The sequence below is a fragment of the Cavia porcellus genome, unplaced genomic scaffold (genome assembly GCF_034190915.1).
Source record: "Cavia porcellus strain 051 isolate PalLab524CR breed Dunkin Hartley unplaced genomic scaffold, mCavPor4.1 scaffold_30, whole genome shotgun sequence".
Classification (NCBI taxonomy): Eukaryota; Metazoa; Chordata; class Mammalia; order Rodentia; family Caviidae; genus Cavia; species Cavia porcellus.
Window position 1 is genome coordinate 18,899,123 of NW_026947513.1, and position 15,595 is coordinate 18,914,717.

The following is a 15,595-nucleotide window of genomic DNA, read 5'->3' on the forward strand; positions in this document are numbered from 1 at the left end:
CATTTTTTGGTTCATTGTACTTACGAAATTCATTGAAATTGATAATGTATACTTCCAGCTCCCTATCAATAATATATAACCTTCCATTGTTAAGTCTGCATTGTCAAAAGGCTGCCTGTCCAGGAGGGAATGGAGCGAGAACTCTCAAATGAGACAACGTTCTGATTATTTCAATTACTTTCAAGATCATTAGACAAAGTTCGTTTTGAATCAGCAAGGAAATAATGAAGATTTATACTTAATATAAGGATAAATAAAAAGAAAAAGGTTTCAGTGAGCTTCATTAATCTTAAGTTATTGTGAAAATTAAATAAATAAAATATATCTAAAATGCTTATCACCAAGCATGGTGGCTCACACCTGTAATCCCAGCACTTGAGAGGTTGAGGCAAGAGGATCTCTGAAAAGGGACAGGGATTTAGTTCAGCAGCACAGTGCCTGCCTCGCAAGCGCCACTGTCCTGAGTTTGATTACCAGTACCCCCAAAGAAAGGATCACTGCAAGTTCAAAGCCAGCCTGGACTACATGTGAGTTCAAGGCCAGCCTGAACTACATAGGGAGACCCTGTCTCAAAAAGAAAGAGGAAAGAAAGAAAGAAATAAAGAAAGAAAGAAAGAAAGAAAATTTGTTTAGTAATGTCAGGCTTTTAGTACCTACTCAGTAGATCTTAGCTACAGTTGTATTTGTGAATTAACCTTCATGTAATAGCCTCCTATTACAGACAAGAATCCTATGCCCAGAAAATTATAGACATCTGCCCTTATCATACAAAACAAGCATCAGCCAAACTAAGTCTGAGGCTAAATCCCTTGGCTTCTACCCTAAGCCAAATCCTTTTCCCCTACTCACAAAAAGCTGCTCCAGTGAGCATGTGAAAGTCTGCACACAGACTCAACTCCACTAGGTCTTCTCAGAGCAAGGGACAGAGAGAGTAGGGGCGTGATATATTCAGGAACAGCTGTTCCATAGTTCGCCCATAAGAGCCCCTTCAGAAAGCAAAGGCTATGGTCAGATGAGTGGTTCCAGATTTTTGTGGCATGCTGTCTTCTCTGCTAATTGCTCTCAGGAACCCAAGAGTTGTTTTAATATTTTGATGCAAATTACCTGAAAGGCCATGGGAAGAGGAAAGGGAGAAAAGCAAACTGCCTATCTGTTTCTTGGTTTAAAAGATCTTAGAACAAGCTGGCTCCAATTGTCTACTTCTCTCATTCTTCTCGAGGCCAAGGGTGTGGCCCCACATTCCTCTCCTTGGTGGCTAACACACATTCTCTCCCTGGGCTTTCTGTCCTTCCTTTTGCCTCCATCAGCAGCTATAAAGCATCACATGACCCCTGTATCTTCCTGCTTCCCTATATTCCTCAAAGATAAGCTCACTGGCACTGCTCATTATGAGGAGTACCCTGCTACTCACTACGGAGAAACAGACAACAGGCATTGAGAACACAGTAAAACCTTTGATTACAACTAATTTGTTCCCCAAGTGTTTTGCAAGATGCGCAGACTTTTCTAATAAATTTTAACTTAATAAATTAGCAATTTCTTGTAATACGAGTAGTACATGACACTAAACATCACAGGATCACAACTGAGCCAATGGTGGTTCTCTCTCTGGCTGCAGGATTGTGGGTCTCCCATCAGCAGGAGGTTATGGAGGAGATCCAAACTCTAGAAGAGGAGAAGAAAAAGCTGGATGAATCCCTGACTTCAAATGCAATTAGGGAGATGTGTAAAATGTGGGAAACTGTAAAATTTTGTAGAAAAGCACCAGCTGAGTAAGGCTGTAGCAGTGTGAGTGATTAATCTGTTTAAGGCAATGTAATGTCACTGTTATGGTTTGTGTTTAGATGTCCCTCCAGAGCCTCATGGGGTCATAGGTGGGGCTTTTTCAGAGATGGCTGGATCTAGAGTACATGATTGATTTGTAGCGCAATACTAGGATTAAGGGTGTGTGATTACTAAATCAGTCTACTGATTGGTTTAGTATTGTCCTAATCCTGGTAACCTAGATAAGAGTTTTGAAGGGACAGAAAAAAAATTGCTAAGGTCTCTTACTTGTTATACTACCTTCTGTCCACTGTGAATTATTTTTCCTCTGCCATACCACCCTGCCTTGGAGCCAGATGACTATGGACTAAACCTCTACCAACTGTGAGCTAAATAAATGTTTCCTCTTTAACTTTGGGTGTCGGGTATTTTGTCTCAGCAATGAGAAAAAAGTTACTAACACAGTCACATTTCCCCAAAATCCTCAAAAGGAGGCAAAAGCAAGTGTCACTGGGTAGGTTCCTTGTTAAAGTTGTATGAGAAGAAAAGATTCCATTGAGTCGACGTATGGCAGTGATTCTATTAGAGTTAAAGTTGTCCGGCACCATAATCACTCCCCCTTGTCTCCCTCACACCAGATACAAAAGTTTTCAAAGGAAAGTGCAAGTTAATTTGTTTATTTCTCTTTACATTTCATATTTTCTTTACATTTCATATCATATTACAGTATTATAGTCATTTTATATGAATATTTTTGGATTGTGGGATGAATCATCTGAGTTTCCATTATTTCTCATAGAGAAATGCACATTGATATAAAAATGCTTGACATACAAGTGAATGAATTAAGCTCACAAACCAAGGTTTTACTGCAAAGGCAACAGGAAAGTTACAATCTTTAGCACATTTTGATGTGCCCATATTACTCTATTATTTAAAACCATTGGGTCACCCTTCATCACCTATAGAACAAATTCCAGCATCTTTAAGGAAGGAGACAAAAATCTTCAAGAGTTTGCTTGGTCTCAAATCTCTATTCTGCCCTTGTGGCTACTGTTGAGCAAGTTACTGCATCTCTTTTTGTTCCTCATTTTCTTCTAATGTAAAAAGATACAGAATTAAATGGTTAAATTATATAAAACCCTATGTCAATTATCTGTTAGTAAGTGTTCAATAAAACTTACCTATCACTACTATTACTATTGTTATAAACACCTCTGCAAATTTCTCTTTGACTCCCTGCCTTACATCTTCTTGAGGATTTGTTGCATATGTACCATGCTGCTCTTCACCTCCATACATTTATGCTCTATTCCCCTGTACCTAGGTGGCATCACCCTCCCCTAAGCCTGGCTCAAATTTAGGCCTTTACAGAGGATGTTCTACATAAGCATACCTTCTTTGGAAGCATTCTATGGTCATATTTTCATTGCCACAGCCTGGCTTGGATATCTTTCTATGTTCCTACAGCATCCTATGCATGGCTCCATCATTACCCAAGAAAATATGTGTTTATTTTACTATCTACTCCTATATACCAGGCTACTTCAACAACAGCCGTTGTATTTGTTCACAATGCTGTGAGTAAAAAATGTATCTGACATGGCTGGATTGGGCTTCCTCACATCATAGCGGTCTCTTCTTAGAAGTCAGGCTCTTATAAGGTAACAGTTATATAACATTGCTTCTAATACATTTCATTAGTCAAAGCTAGAAGCAAGAACTGCTTGAGTTCAAGGGAAGGAGTAGGAAATATTGGTAGGCATCTTGATATCACCACAACCAGTCCCCGTCCCAACAAAGCTCTGAGCTTCTTGAGGGCAAGGACAGAATGCTGTTAGTTTTGGTGTCCCCTGCATCTAATTGGGAATAGTGTCCAGTGGAGGTAAGTAACAATTTGCTGAGCCTAATTCCACACAAACACAGGAAAGCTGTAGAGGAGAATGAGCTATCCGAACTGAAGCCCCAAGGCAGGTTCTCTGGGAGCTGTCAAAGCCTCCACCCACCACCTCTGCTTCTTGTCAAATCTCTCTTCACTATGTTCCTGGCACAAGGTGTATAAGCAATTCCAAAGTCACTTACTAAGCATCAGGGTCTCTAACTCTCTTCAATAGGATAAAGTGCAGATTTAAGGAAATCAATATAGTGGGAATGTTTAGCGTTTCACCTAAAGGATATGTACAATATGAAATTATCTGTGTAAACACTTCCAACTCTAGTGCTGCAGAAGAACATCCCAATCAAGAAGACTCCCCAGTCTCCTTATTTGGGAAAAATGCTCCCCCAAAGCCATGCAAACAGCAGTCAAAGGCAGTGGTGTGACTCAGCCCTGAATTCGCTAGAGAAAGTCCTGTTGTTTTGCCCACAGCTCATGGCAGCAGCTTGAAATTACTGCAAGAATGCTAACCTCCCAAGACTAGGCTCCGAGGCAGAGCTGTGGAAGGTGAGGGTGAGTAGGCTCAGACCACCAGCAACAGTGCGCACAGAGACTGGCCATGCCTTGTCTATACCTGCATCGGCACAGCTGCTCCAGAGCTAATGAGCCAAACACTGGTAAGAAAACCATACAACTTTAAAATATCTAAGAGCCCAGGTTGGCTTCTTTGTTTAAAGTTTGTGTGGCCTCACAGCTGGAATGCGTCTCTGTATCTCAGGCAGGTGGAGGCAGCTGGTGGGAAATGAACAGAGACAGAACCCACCTGACATCTAACTGGTATCTTTCTTCCTTTTCCTTTCTGGAACTGGGGACAAACTTCAGATATACCAGCCAATCTGAAGAAAATCACTTATGAAAGGAAGGAGCATTCCAGATGCAGGAGAAAATGACTCAGGTAGCACCTTTCTGGAAAACATCACCGAAGTCATCATGCTGTCTCCTTATGAAGCAAACAAGGGTGTAAAAGACACCACGGGAGCAAGGAAGAGGGCAAAGCCCTTTCTTCTGCTCTGCAGTCCAGGCAGCATCTTACCAGCTGGAACAAGTGGGAGAGGGGGCGTGGGGGGGATCGGATGGGAGAGAGGAGACTAAATCAAGAGGATTGCAAGTTTGAGTTCAGCCTAGGCTGAATTCTTAGTGAGAATGTCTTAGTGAGCCCCTACCTCAAAATAAAAATATTGAATAAAAATAAAATATTTTTAAATATTAAATATTTAAATATTAATATTAAAATAATAAAAAGAGCTGGGAATTTAGTTTATTGTAAAGCCCCTGGCTGTTTGATCTCTAATACCAAATCACAGGAAAAGCAGAGGCTCAGGGACCACCATGGAACTGCTGAGTTAAAACCTTTAGAGTGGGTTCCAGCAATGAGCATTTCACAAGCTCTCCAGCAGATTCCGATGCATGGGTAAAGTTGGGGAATTACTGTTCTACAAAGAGATTTTCCAGAATGCTGAAACCATCTTAGGTACAAACACAGTATGAAGGCCAACAAGGAAATGTGTATTACATATATTAGTGTAAAATCCACCTAAAAGAATGAAAATAAACTGTACATAGTTCTGACAACTTTTATTCACTACGTGAGCTGTGAATCTATGGAGCTCTTAAGTTCTAGGTAGCTAGGACACAATGATATGCACCCATACTTACTGGGTGGACATAGCTATTTCTTTTGAGTTTTGTGTTTCTTTATAGCTGCTCTATACCTTCCTATGTTCTTAAATGTTCGCTTTCTGAATAAGAAGTATTATAAAAATTAAAATATTTATTAAAAACTACTATGTATCATGGACTATGCTTCAATAACAGTGCATTTTGAGAAAAGGAGACTGATTTCCACAGATGAAGCTGTATGTACATGTGATTAACAAAGGGCAACATTGGTATTCACACTCAAGTGTATTAGTTATCTGCTGCTGAGTAACAAATGGCTTCCAACTAAACAACTTAAAACAACAAATATGTTTTACCTGATATAGTTGCTGATAGTTGCCAGGGATCTAGGAGTAGCTTAATTTTATGGGTTTTGTCCCAGGAGGTGGGTGTTAAGCTGTAGATCTCTGATTGTCTAGAGAGTCTGCTTCCAGGCCTACTTGTATAGCTGCTAGCTAGAGGCTCCAGATTTCTGACATGTAGTCTTCTTCACAGACATGACTCACAACAAGGCAAATGGTCTCCTTCAGAGCACATGGTAGCAGAAAATATAAAAGCCAGTGACCAAATTAGAGGCAATAGTGACTTTTATAACCTGATCTTAGAAGTAATATTGTATCACCTCTACTGTATTCTTTGTATTGCTAGCAAATAAAACAAACATAATACTTGCTCTCAAGGATTGTATAATATAGTAAAGATAAATAAATGAACATATGATTCTAATCCTTTATAAATACTATGAACTCAATAAACGGGGCAGTAGGAAAGCAGAGCTAAGGGTGGTAGGTAGAAACCTTCTTATCTAAAATGGTAAAGTCTAGAAGGCAATCTTCAAGAACCAGCCACAAATAATGGCCTTCAAGTTTTATGGACTAATCAGTAAAAAATTTGTGAGCAGTCACTGTCAAAGCATATATAATACATACTCATAGAGCATATACATTACACACAATATATAGAAGTAAAAAGGTAAAGTTGAATTTTAAAGTATTTTAAGTAGATATATAAAGTAATTAAATAGGAAAATAAAGCATTTTATCCTCATCTTTGATATTTTTATTAAAAATATTTTAATGAGTTATATAATTAAAAAGGTTCATCATTTTTTAATTCTTTGTGAACAAAAGGTCTGATTCTAAAGTCAGTTATATGTAATGCCTGCTTTTAATAGCTGTAAACATGGAAAAGATATCTCTCAAGGCTACTTGATTTAAAAAACAAGGCTAGCCCTACTAAAGTATGATACTTGTTTTTTTAACCATATCTCTCAATTAAAGTTTCCAGTAAGAACTGGTCACTACATTTCTATCTTCCTTAATGTGTATTAGTTGTTTATAGAAACTGGTAACAATTGTTTCAAAGTCTCTGAGAACTGTTTATTTCTTATTTTTAAAAGGTTACAGATACAGTTAAATAGATACAGAGAGTTTTTAAAAGGACATATTTACTACATTTTTGCCCATAAAGTTACACAATTATTGGATATTATACAAATACCTATTTTTGAAATGCTCTATTCATGCCATTTATCTTAGTCTATTTTCTGTTGCTATAACAAAATACTTGAGACTGAGTTGTTTATAAGGAAGAGAGATTTGTTTGAGCTCAGCCTGGGCAACTTAATGAAAACTTGGGTCAAAATTAAAAAAATAAAAGTGCTGGTGACACAGTTCACTGTGAAGATGCTGAGACAGAGATAGAAAGAGACAGAGACAGAGAGACAAAGACAGAGAGAGAGAGAGGAAAAAGGAGGGGAGTAGAGAGAGAGCATGAAAAAGAGAGGGAAAGAGAGAAAGAGATTCTTGCGGCTCTGGAGACTGGGAAGCCCAAGGTTGAAGGCTGTATTTTCAGAGGGCCTTATTGCTGCATCCCAGAATCACATTTTGAAAGAGAGCAAGAGACAAAGTTCATGGCTTTCAACCCTTTTATCACTGGCATTAACCCATTAATAAAGGTGGGACCTTATGACAAAAACACCTCCCATTAGGCTTTACCTCCCAACACTGTTGCACTGAGGAGTAAATTCCCAATGTATGCTTTTTGAGACACTTATTCAAATCATAACCGTATTAAATGTTATTTTCTGGATAATTTTGTAAGTTTTTTAGCCAAGCTATTTTGTTCATGGCTTCCTGCAGTAACATACCTGAAGAAACACTCCTATGAGGGGCTAGGGAAATGTCATCTCTGCCCTTTCTTGTCATTCAACTAAGTTTGTATTACTAGGGAAATCCTGAGACACAGTCTTTGTAAAGAGCAAATTTTTTCAAAATTATTTATCCACTCAGGGAGATGTTTGGCTAAACCTAGATTACATAGAACTTCTTACTCTGGAAATGGAAAAATAGGTAATTCAGAACTACCTTTCCAATGAGGACAATGAGCAAAACAAAACATTTCTGAAAGTCTGTTTCAGAGTAATAGAAAACAAGAAAGATAGTGAAAAAATTACCGGGTCAGGATCTGGGGCAGGATAGAAACCATGGGATCTGAGCCTGGCAAGGGGGCCAGCTTCTTCTCCTATAGCACATGCCAGTTTTAAAGGAGGAATTGAAAGGACATGTGGCTCAATAAACAGCCGTTAAATATGTCTGTATGAGGCAGGGCCAAATGTAGTGCCCAGCACCACCAAGCCAGGGTTGTTCTGCTCACCGTCTCTGCTTCTAGATGGGCCCTGGGAACAATGATAAGCCAAAAAAGGCCCTAGGCATTCAGCTGCACAGCACATGAAGCTGGATTAAAGCAATTCCTTAACACAAGTCTCAGGGACTAGCCAGTACAGGCAAATATAGATCCACTCTGGAGAACTTCACATATGTTTACAGTTCTGTGCATGTGTATGCACACGCGCATGCACACGCATGCATGCTGAGAATTACACTCAGGGCCTGGTGTATGTTAGGCAAGTGCTGTAACTCTGAGCTGGACTGCCACCCCAGACAACTTTTTTTAAAAACAGAAATATCTGAACACAGTAAGTGACAAAGAAAGAAAAACAGAAAGAAACAGAGAAAAAGAAAAAATACCCAGAAAAGCAAGGAGACAAGACCATATGACTGAAAACCAAGGAAACATAGCCATAGATATGAGTTTTATATATATATATATACATATATATATATACACACACACACACATGTATTTCTCCATGTTTTCTCCCATAGATGAAAACAAAAAAGAGAAAGGACAGACTATTAGAGAAGGGGAAAGGGACTGGGGAAAGAAAAGAGAGCAAAATAAGCATGGTAGGGAGGGTGGATATGATCTATGCTTATATGGTAGTGTCCCAAGGAGATCCATTAATTTGTACCATTAGTAAGATTGAATAATTATAATGAAATAATAAAAATAACCATACTGACCTTTAAAAAATACTATATTCAACACACCCTGGAGGAAGAAATGTAAATGCCATATGGGCCTGGATGTTCATAAGGAAATCAAGACCTTTAATGAAGAAAAATGAAGGGATTATAAAACTACCAGGTAGTTTTGTCACGCTTTCTTTTTTCTTTCTGAGAAACTGAATAAAAATTTTGTGACTGTTTTAGAAATATCATCTGAGAGACTTTAAGGTATTGGTCAACGTCTCAGTCTACTCAAACTACTATAATAAAGTACCTTGGATTGGATAATTTATAAACAACAGAAGCTTACTTTTCAGTTTTATGCTTTTGGGGAATGTACTGTTTTTGTCTGTTGGTTGGTTGGCTTGAGTTGGGTTTTGGCTTGGTTTCCTTTTTCATTGCTTTGTTTTGTTTTTACACTTAGGTAGCATACTTGATGTCCTCAGTTCAGTCCCCAGTATCACCAAAACAATTTTTCATGGTTCTGAAGGCTGAGAAGTGCTAGAAGTGTGTGGTAGGGTCTGCTTCTTCATCCACGGTGCCATTTCACTGGGCCCTCACATGGTGAGAAGGGGCTTGCTAGCTCTCTTTGGTCTCTTTTATTTAAAAAACAAACAAACAAGAAACCTGACAACTGTCAGTACTCTGAATATTGGCTGTAAAGTCAATGTCCTTCTTTTATCTTCTCTAGTCTTATGAATCTGGGCAAATTACTCAACTTCCCTGGGCCTCCCTGATAAAATGGAAACAATATAAGGTGAAATTAGATCATCAAGAGCTCTAACGAATGGATAGTTTCCCTTTCTCCCAAGACAGATACAGAGAAAAGGAAGTATGATGGGGCAAGAAAAATTGAAGCAATCTCTGAGCCTGAAATATGTATAAAAGTAGAAAAGATACTTAGAATGAGGGAACTACGGTCCAAGAGGAGAGAGATCACAAAACTGAGTGAGAAACTAGGTATGGATGCTGAGTAAAGAAAGGGAGGTTGATTTGTCACCAACTGGCATTGTTTAAATCATCTCTGACCTGAGATTCTAGTGAAGAGGCTGGAGAAACAAAGAACTAAAGTATGCCAGACAGGGTATCAAATAATTCTTCCTTCATATACTAACACTAGGAAAAGTATCTAAATTTCATCTGGATTCCTGTATCACCCTGTATACTTAAAGTGGTAAACAGTTAATAGTATTACCATCTACTTCCCATGACACTACAAATTTCTGAAAAATGAAGAAACAATTTATTCATCTTTGAATTGAAGCACATATTAGAATTACTAGGCTCACCTTAAGTCTCTCCATAAACGCTGAATTCATGAAGACAAATGAAAGAATAAATGATACAGTTATGCTTGTGGAAATCAGAGTTCTGAATGATACAGCTACGAAATGATCTACTCTCCAAACTGCATTTTGCCATCTCCAAATTTCTCCCCACTCCTGCACAAAGAAATCTGAAGTCAAAAGATACACATTCCTTGCCTTCTCTTACTTCATCTGGAATATTCCACCAGTTGACTGGTAGTAACCTGAACGTTGCTTCCATTCTCTTCTCCATAGCTGAGTGAAACCAGATTTTTAAAAGTGCCTCTGCCAACATCCTCTTCCTCTCCTGAAGATCGGCCCCGCTTCCAGACCAGTAACCGAGGGTAGCTCTCTCGCCCTCTGGCTGTTCAGATCAAAGATGCTAACTCATCTTTACTTCGTTCCAATCTCACATTTTCCATGAGAAAATGCCAATTCCTTCCAAATGTTTAGAATCTGGTAAATCCTTGGCCAGACCACTATTATCTTTTGATTAGATGATTGCATCCTGTTTTCAGATTGCATATCTGCCCTCATGGATTTATTTAAAAACAGCAGCCAGAATGGTCTTGTTTCGCTTCTGAAACCCCTCCTCAAACTTCTCATCCACCCAGAGTGAAATTCAAGGTTCTTGTAGTGAACTTCTAGGCCCGAGTCAAGGCTCTTTCTCAGGTTTCCCTCTAGTTATACCTCCCACTGCTTTGGCTTTAACCTCCCCAGACACCTCCTCTGTCCTTCAGTGGACAGTGGGGCCGCCTCGATCAGTCAACTCTAATCCCTCTTCCTCAGAGATGCTGCCCTCCACCTCCTGTATTCCTCTATATTTTTCTTGTAGTGCATTTCACCTCCCTTTTAGTATTTAATCCACTAATATTGTGGTTTGTCTGCCTCTGATCCAGATTATAAATTCTGAGAGAGCAAAAGCCTACTTGTTTTAGACATTTTTGTATTTCCAGAAATTAGTAGAAATTTTTTTGATAAGTGCATGAATAAACGTTAGATCCTTTGATAAACCTATGAAAGGAGAGAAGAAATGTAGATCCTAAATGATTAAGAACCAGTCCTCACCTTCGGGAGCTCTAAGCTTGTTACCCCTTTGTGCAGCACAAAAGTAGATGGCTTCATAGGCCACAACAAATAGATTTAACCAGAAAAGTGTAATCAAGGATATCAAATAACTGACTTCACTGTATGTGCTAACTCTGAACTTAGTAGATTAACTTAATTTCAGAGTCTTGACATAGATTCTTTAGATATAGCAAATTCAGATGTGATATGAACATCCAAACCCACATATATTTTCTTCTCCTCTATTAATGGTAAGATTTCATGAGGCCAAGTTTGATCTTACAAAGAGACAGAGTTTCCTAGATGCCTGGAATGACACTAGACACTCCTCTTGCACTCATCCACTCAAAAATGCTTACCCTGATTTCAGGAGAACCTGAAATAACACAATTCACTGCCTCTGAAAAAGCAGGTCCCGCCCCCAAGGAGAACCACAGACAAAAGTGTTCCCAAGCAGGATTCCTTGTTGACACTGGTCTCTGGTTACGCACCACTGAAAAAGGGAGGAAATTCTTCAAAGCCAGAGCCTCTCCACTTTTGTCTGTCCCCCGTAGAATCCCTTCCCCCACTCCATTCTCCTCCGGAAGAGTCACTGTGGGCTCAAAAGCAGGAGTGTCCTGGGGGAGGCATTTTCATGTTACACACTATATATAGCTAAGGTAACTTCTAAGTCTTGTCTCATGTTACTTGCCTTGGCAAGGGTTTAAAGCCTTAAACAACTCATCTCAAGCATGTGCCTGTGAATCCCCTTTCCTGTTCAAAATCTTTCCTTAGCCCAGACCCTGGCAGTCACCTTTTCTTCTTCTGGCCACTGCTGGCTCACACTCTCTCAATCTTCACAAAACATAGCCTTTTCCCCAGGGCCCAAGTGGGCCCCAGTGTTGCACAGCACAGCTGACATCTCACTGGGGAAACCTTTGCTCTTGGCAGCTTCCTAATTTTGTGACTCCGGTTTTTCTGGGACAAATGCAAGGGCCTAGGAGAAGTACCTTTGCCTACTGCACACCAACAACTCATTACTCCCATCAGCCCCCACGCCAGCCCTCTTGGTGTCGTGCTTTTCTCAATAGAATCTATATAGCCCTGGGCTGGGGTAAGACAAGCAGTATTGTCATTCCCAGTCGGAGTCATATGAACTTCACCATTTTTCAGGGGAGAAACCTGAGACTCTGAAAGTAAAGCCACGAGCTAACTGTCAAAGAACCTGTTAGGATTACAGCTAGGGCAGGAAACTGATTCACTCAGGCTGGGCTTCTCCATCACCAGCCTCTTTACTTACATTCTTTAAAGGTTTTCTCTTCCTGTTCCTCTTTCTTCTTGTCATACATTTTGAATCTTTCTTAGGAAATTATTTCTTCCAGGGGTTCCTTCCCAGTCCAACCACAGAAACAACTCTGCAATCTCTCCTTGTCTGTTAGCTTTTCATCACTGGGACAAAATGTGTGACATATACACAACTTAAAGGAGACAAAGTTTTAGAGGTTTTGGACAACAGTCTGCTGACTCCATTGCTTTAGGTCTGTAGCCAACTGGGGATTTAGCTCAGAGGCATAAGCATCTGCCTGGCAAGTGAGAGGTTGTCAGTTCGACCCCAAAAAATAACACATCATGGTGGAAGATCACAGCACAGGAAAGCTGCTTACCTTGTGGCAGCCAGGAAGCAGAGAAAAGGGAAAGGTCAAGAGAGAGAGGGGTCCAGCACTAGATACTGCTCTGCAGGTCATATCTCATGACCCACGCAGATGCAAAGAGAAGTATGTTTCACAAATCTCCTAGGTACCTCTCGAGCCAGTCAAGTACACAGGATTAATCATCACACCTTTTACACGTGGGCTCACAGCCCTGTTCCCCCAGGACCTTTGCCTTCAGCTAGTTTCAGACCCTTCATGTCCTGCTGTACATTAGAATCATAAGAGAAGTTGCCATTTCCTAGAGCATGTAGCCCAATGAGGATGCCAAAATATTCTGTGACATCATATGGAAAAGTGCATTCTTTTCATTTTTCTTTCCTTCTTTCTTTTCTTTCTTTCTTTCTTTCTTTCACCTTTTTCTGTTTTGAAGATGCAGAAACTGAGATGCTGCGTGATAAATAATAGAGCCCAAAGTTAGGGTCTTCATTCCCTTCTCCATTCCAAAGCTCTCTTGTTCTCATCGTCGCTTCCTCCGTGGACTAACACTTAGCTGCTTAGGGCCCCATTCTCACCCAACTTTTTTCTCTGTACATTCATTCTTTGGACTTGGTATTAACTTCCAAGTTTCCAAATGTATTTATTTACAATATTTTTTCCTAGACATTTCCCTGCCTTCATGGCACCTCAACAACCTTTACATCTCCCTGGTCTTCCTGTCTCACTCACTGAAGTAGAGATTAAGGGTCACAATTCTGAAATCAGACAGAACTGTACCTGAATCTTGGCTCTGTCTCTTTTCTGCCCTATGATCTTGAACAAGCCAGCCTCAGTTTCTTCATTTGTAAACTGAGAGTATGACTATCTGCCCCATGGGGGTATTGAGAAGATGAAATAAGAACACAGTAAAGTCTACTGTGTATGAGTACTCATTTGACTATTAGCTGTCATCAGTCCTATGTTTGTACCCGAGTGTTCCCAATAACCCATATGTTAAAGGTTTAGTCCCCAGTTTAGGGAAAAGGTGGGAATATTTAGAGGTGGGGTCTACTGGAAAATCTTCCAGGCACTGCGAGTCTGGCTTTAAGGGGATAGTAGGACACTGGTCTCTTCTTTCTCTCTACTTTCTGGCCATGAGGTGACGAGCTGTCCCACCACACACACCAATAGTGCTATCTTGCCATTCCATAAGCAAAGGGGTCATCCAACTACAGCCTGAAACCTCCAAAACTGTGAATCAAAATAAACCTTTACTCCTCTTTGTAAATTGGTTATTTTAGGTATTTGTTACAGCAATGGAACTCTGACTGGCACAATCATCATTTGCCTCCTAACCACACCCTCTCTGTCTCCCAGCCTGCCTGCCCATCCCATATGTTCACACTTACAACTGCCCAGACCATTTCACCTGCCCTAGAAGAAAAATTAAGAAAACTTCAAGGAACATATTGCTTCTATACAAACACAAGCAAAGAAATTTATAAAAATTACTAAAATCCTACTTATACACTCTCACTTTTCCCTATGCCTGTCAAAGGAGGGGGCGAATGTGCAAATTCTGATCAGATTTATGGGTAAAACATATATCAACCCTCAAGTAAAAACCCAGTGATCTCTCACCAAACCCTCAGGTAGTTGAGGCAGTAAATTTATAAAGCCATATCCTTTCCACAAACAGAGTAAGAACCTGGATTCTGGGGTTCAAATTTTGACTCTAAAACTTAACTACTTGTGCAACTGTGAGCAAGTAGCACACTTTGCTGTACTTTGATTTTCTCTTGATTTTAAGACAACAAAATTGCTTTGATTTTTTTAAATAAGCTTTAAATGAGATGACCCATGTAGAAAGTATTGCACATAATAAACTGTTAGATCCTATGTAGGCATTCTTGTTATTAGTAGTGTTCACTTGCATTTCCCCTTCGAGAGATCTAGTTCCATAAGATTTAACTCCAGCACTCCATTCTCACTACCTGTTCATTAGTGACCTGTGCGACACCTTCCCAGTGCTGTCTGCATGTGTTTGCCTGGAGGTCTTCTTTATTATACCCATCTTGAAGAGGCAAAATCCCACACACATTACAGAAGAGAAGAGGGGAAGAAATACGGGCACCCAGGCTAAAAATACTTCAAACCTTAACATCAAACCTGCTGTGTTAAAGAAGCATTATACCACCCCTTTGGTTCACTGTACTATCTCCCTAAGAAATACTTTAAAATATTTGAGAATTCCCTTTCAAATTACATCCCATGTCTCACCTCCACCTTCCCATCCTGCATCTAAGAGAGGGTGTGGTTTGGGCCACACCTTTTCCTGACATTCTCTTTTGGAATGCTTTTTTAAAGAAGATCTCTTTTCTTCTTTACTCAAAGACCTAGGACTTGCAGTAGGTCACAGTCGCCTTGGAAAAGTACACTGTACAAAAGCTGAGGCTGGCAGAGCCTTGCCCGTGCCAGGCTGCACCTAGCGGCTGTGAGACTCACGAGCAGGCACACATTGCACCATGCCTTGGCTCAGAAGACCAGGAAATTTTCTTTACCATTGCATAGATTCTTTCCAGGAACTAAAAGCCTCATGGCACAAGACAGAAAAAAGTTTTCCTGTGCCACTCTTCCTCCCCACCCTTATCATCTCCACCAAAGTGAAACTTTCCCTCTATCTGTTACAAATAGGATGCACAATTTATGGAAACAACTCAAAATAAGTATGAAGGAAACTCAACATCTCCTGGGATCCATACTGGTGCATTTCGCCAAAGAATAAATACAATTTATAATCTCTTTTGTGTGTCCCAGCACACCACACACACACACACACACACACACACACAAAGGAGGGGAAAAAAATCTAAATTCTGTGAGCTTAATCTGGAATGCAAATGA

At 39.9% G+C, this 15,595-nt stretch overlaps 1 protein-coding gene across 2 annotated transcripts in view; it reads right to left on the reverse strand.

The window, feature by feature from the left end:
* LOC106028065 (putative uncharacterized protein FLJ13197) overlaps window positions 1–15,595 on the reverse strand; it is a 98,856-nt gene that overhangs the window by 35,064 nt on the left and 48,197 nt on the right. The window contains exons 1-2 of one of the 2 annotated variants that reach the window (XR_010044656.1): window positions 5,677–8,439; window positions 850–4,606 (exon numbers count right to left, since the gene is read on the reverse strand). The exons of the other annotated variant lie outside the window; for it this stretch is intronic. The gene's annotated coding sequence lies outside the window, so the exon portion shown is untranslated. Of the gene's footprint in view, window positions 1–849; window positions 4,607–5,676; window positions 8,440–15,595 lie in introns of those variants that run through there. 2 annotated transcript variants of the gene reach the window in all.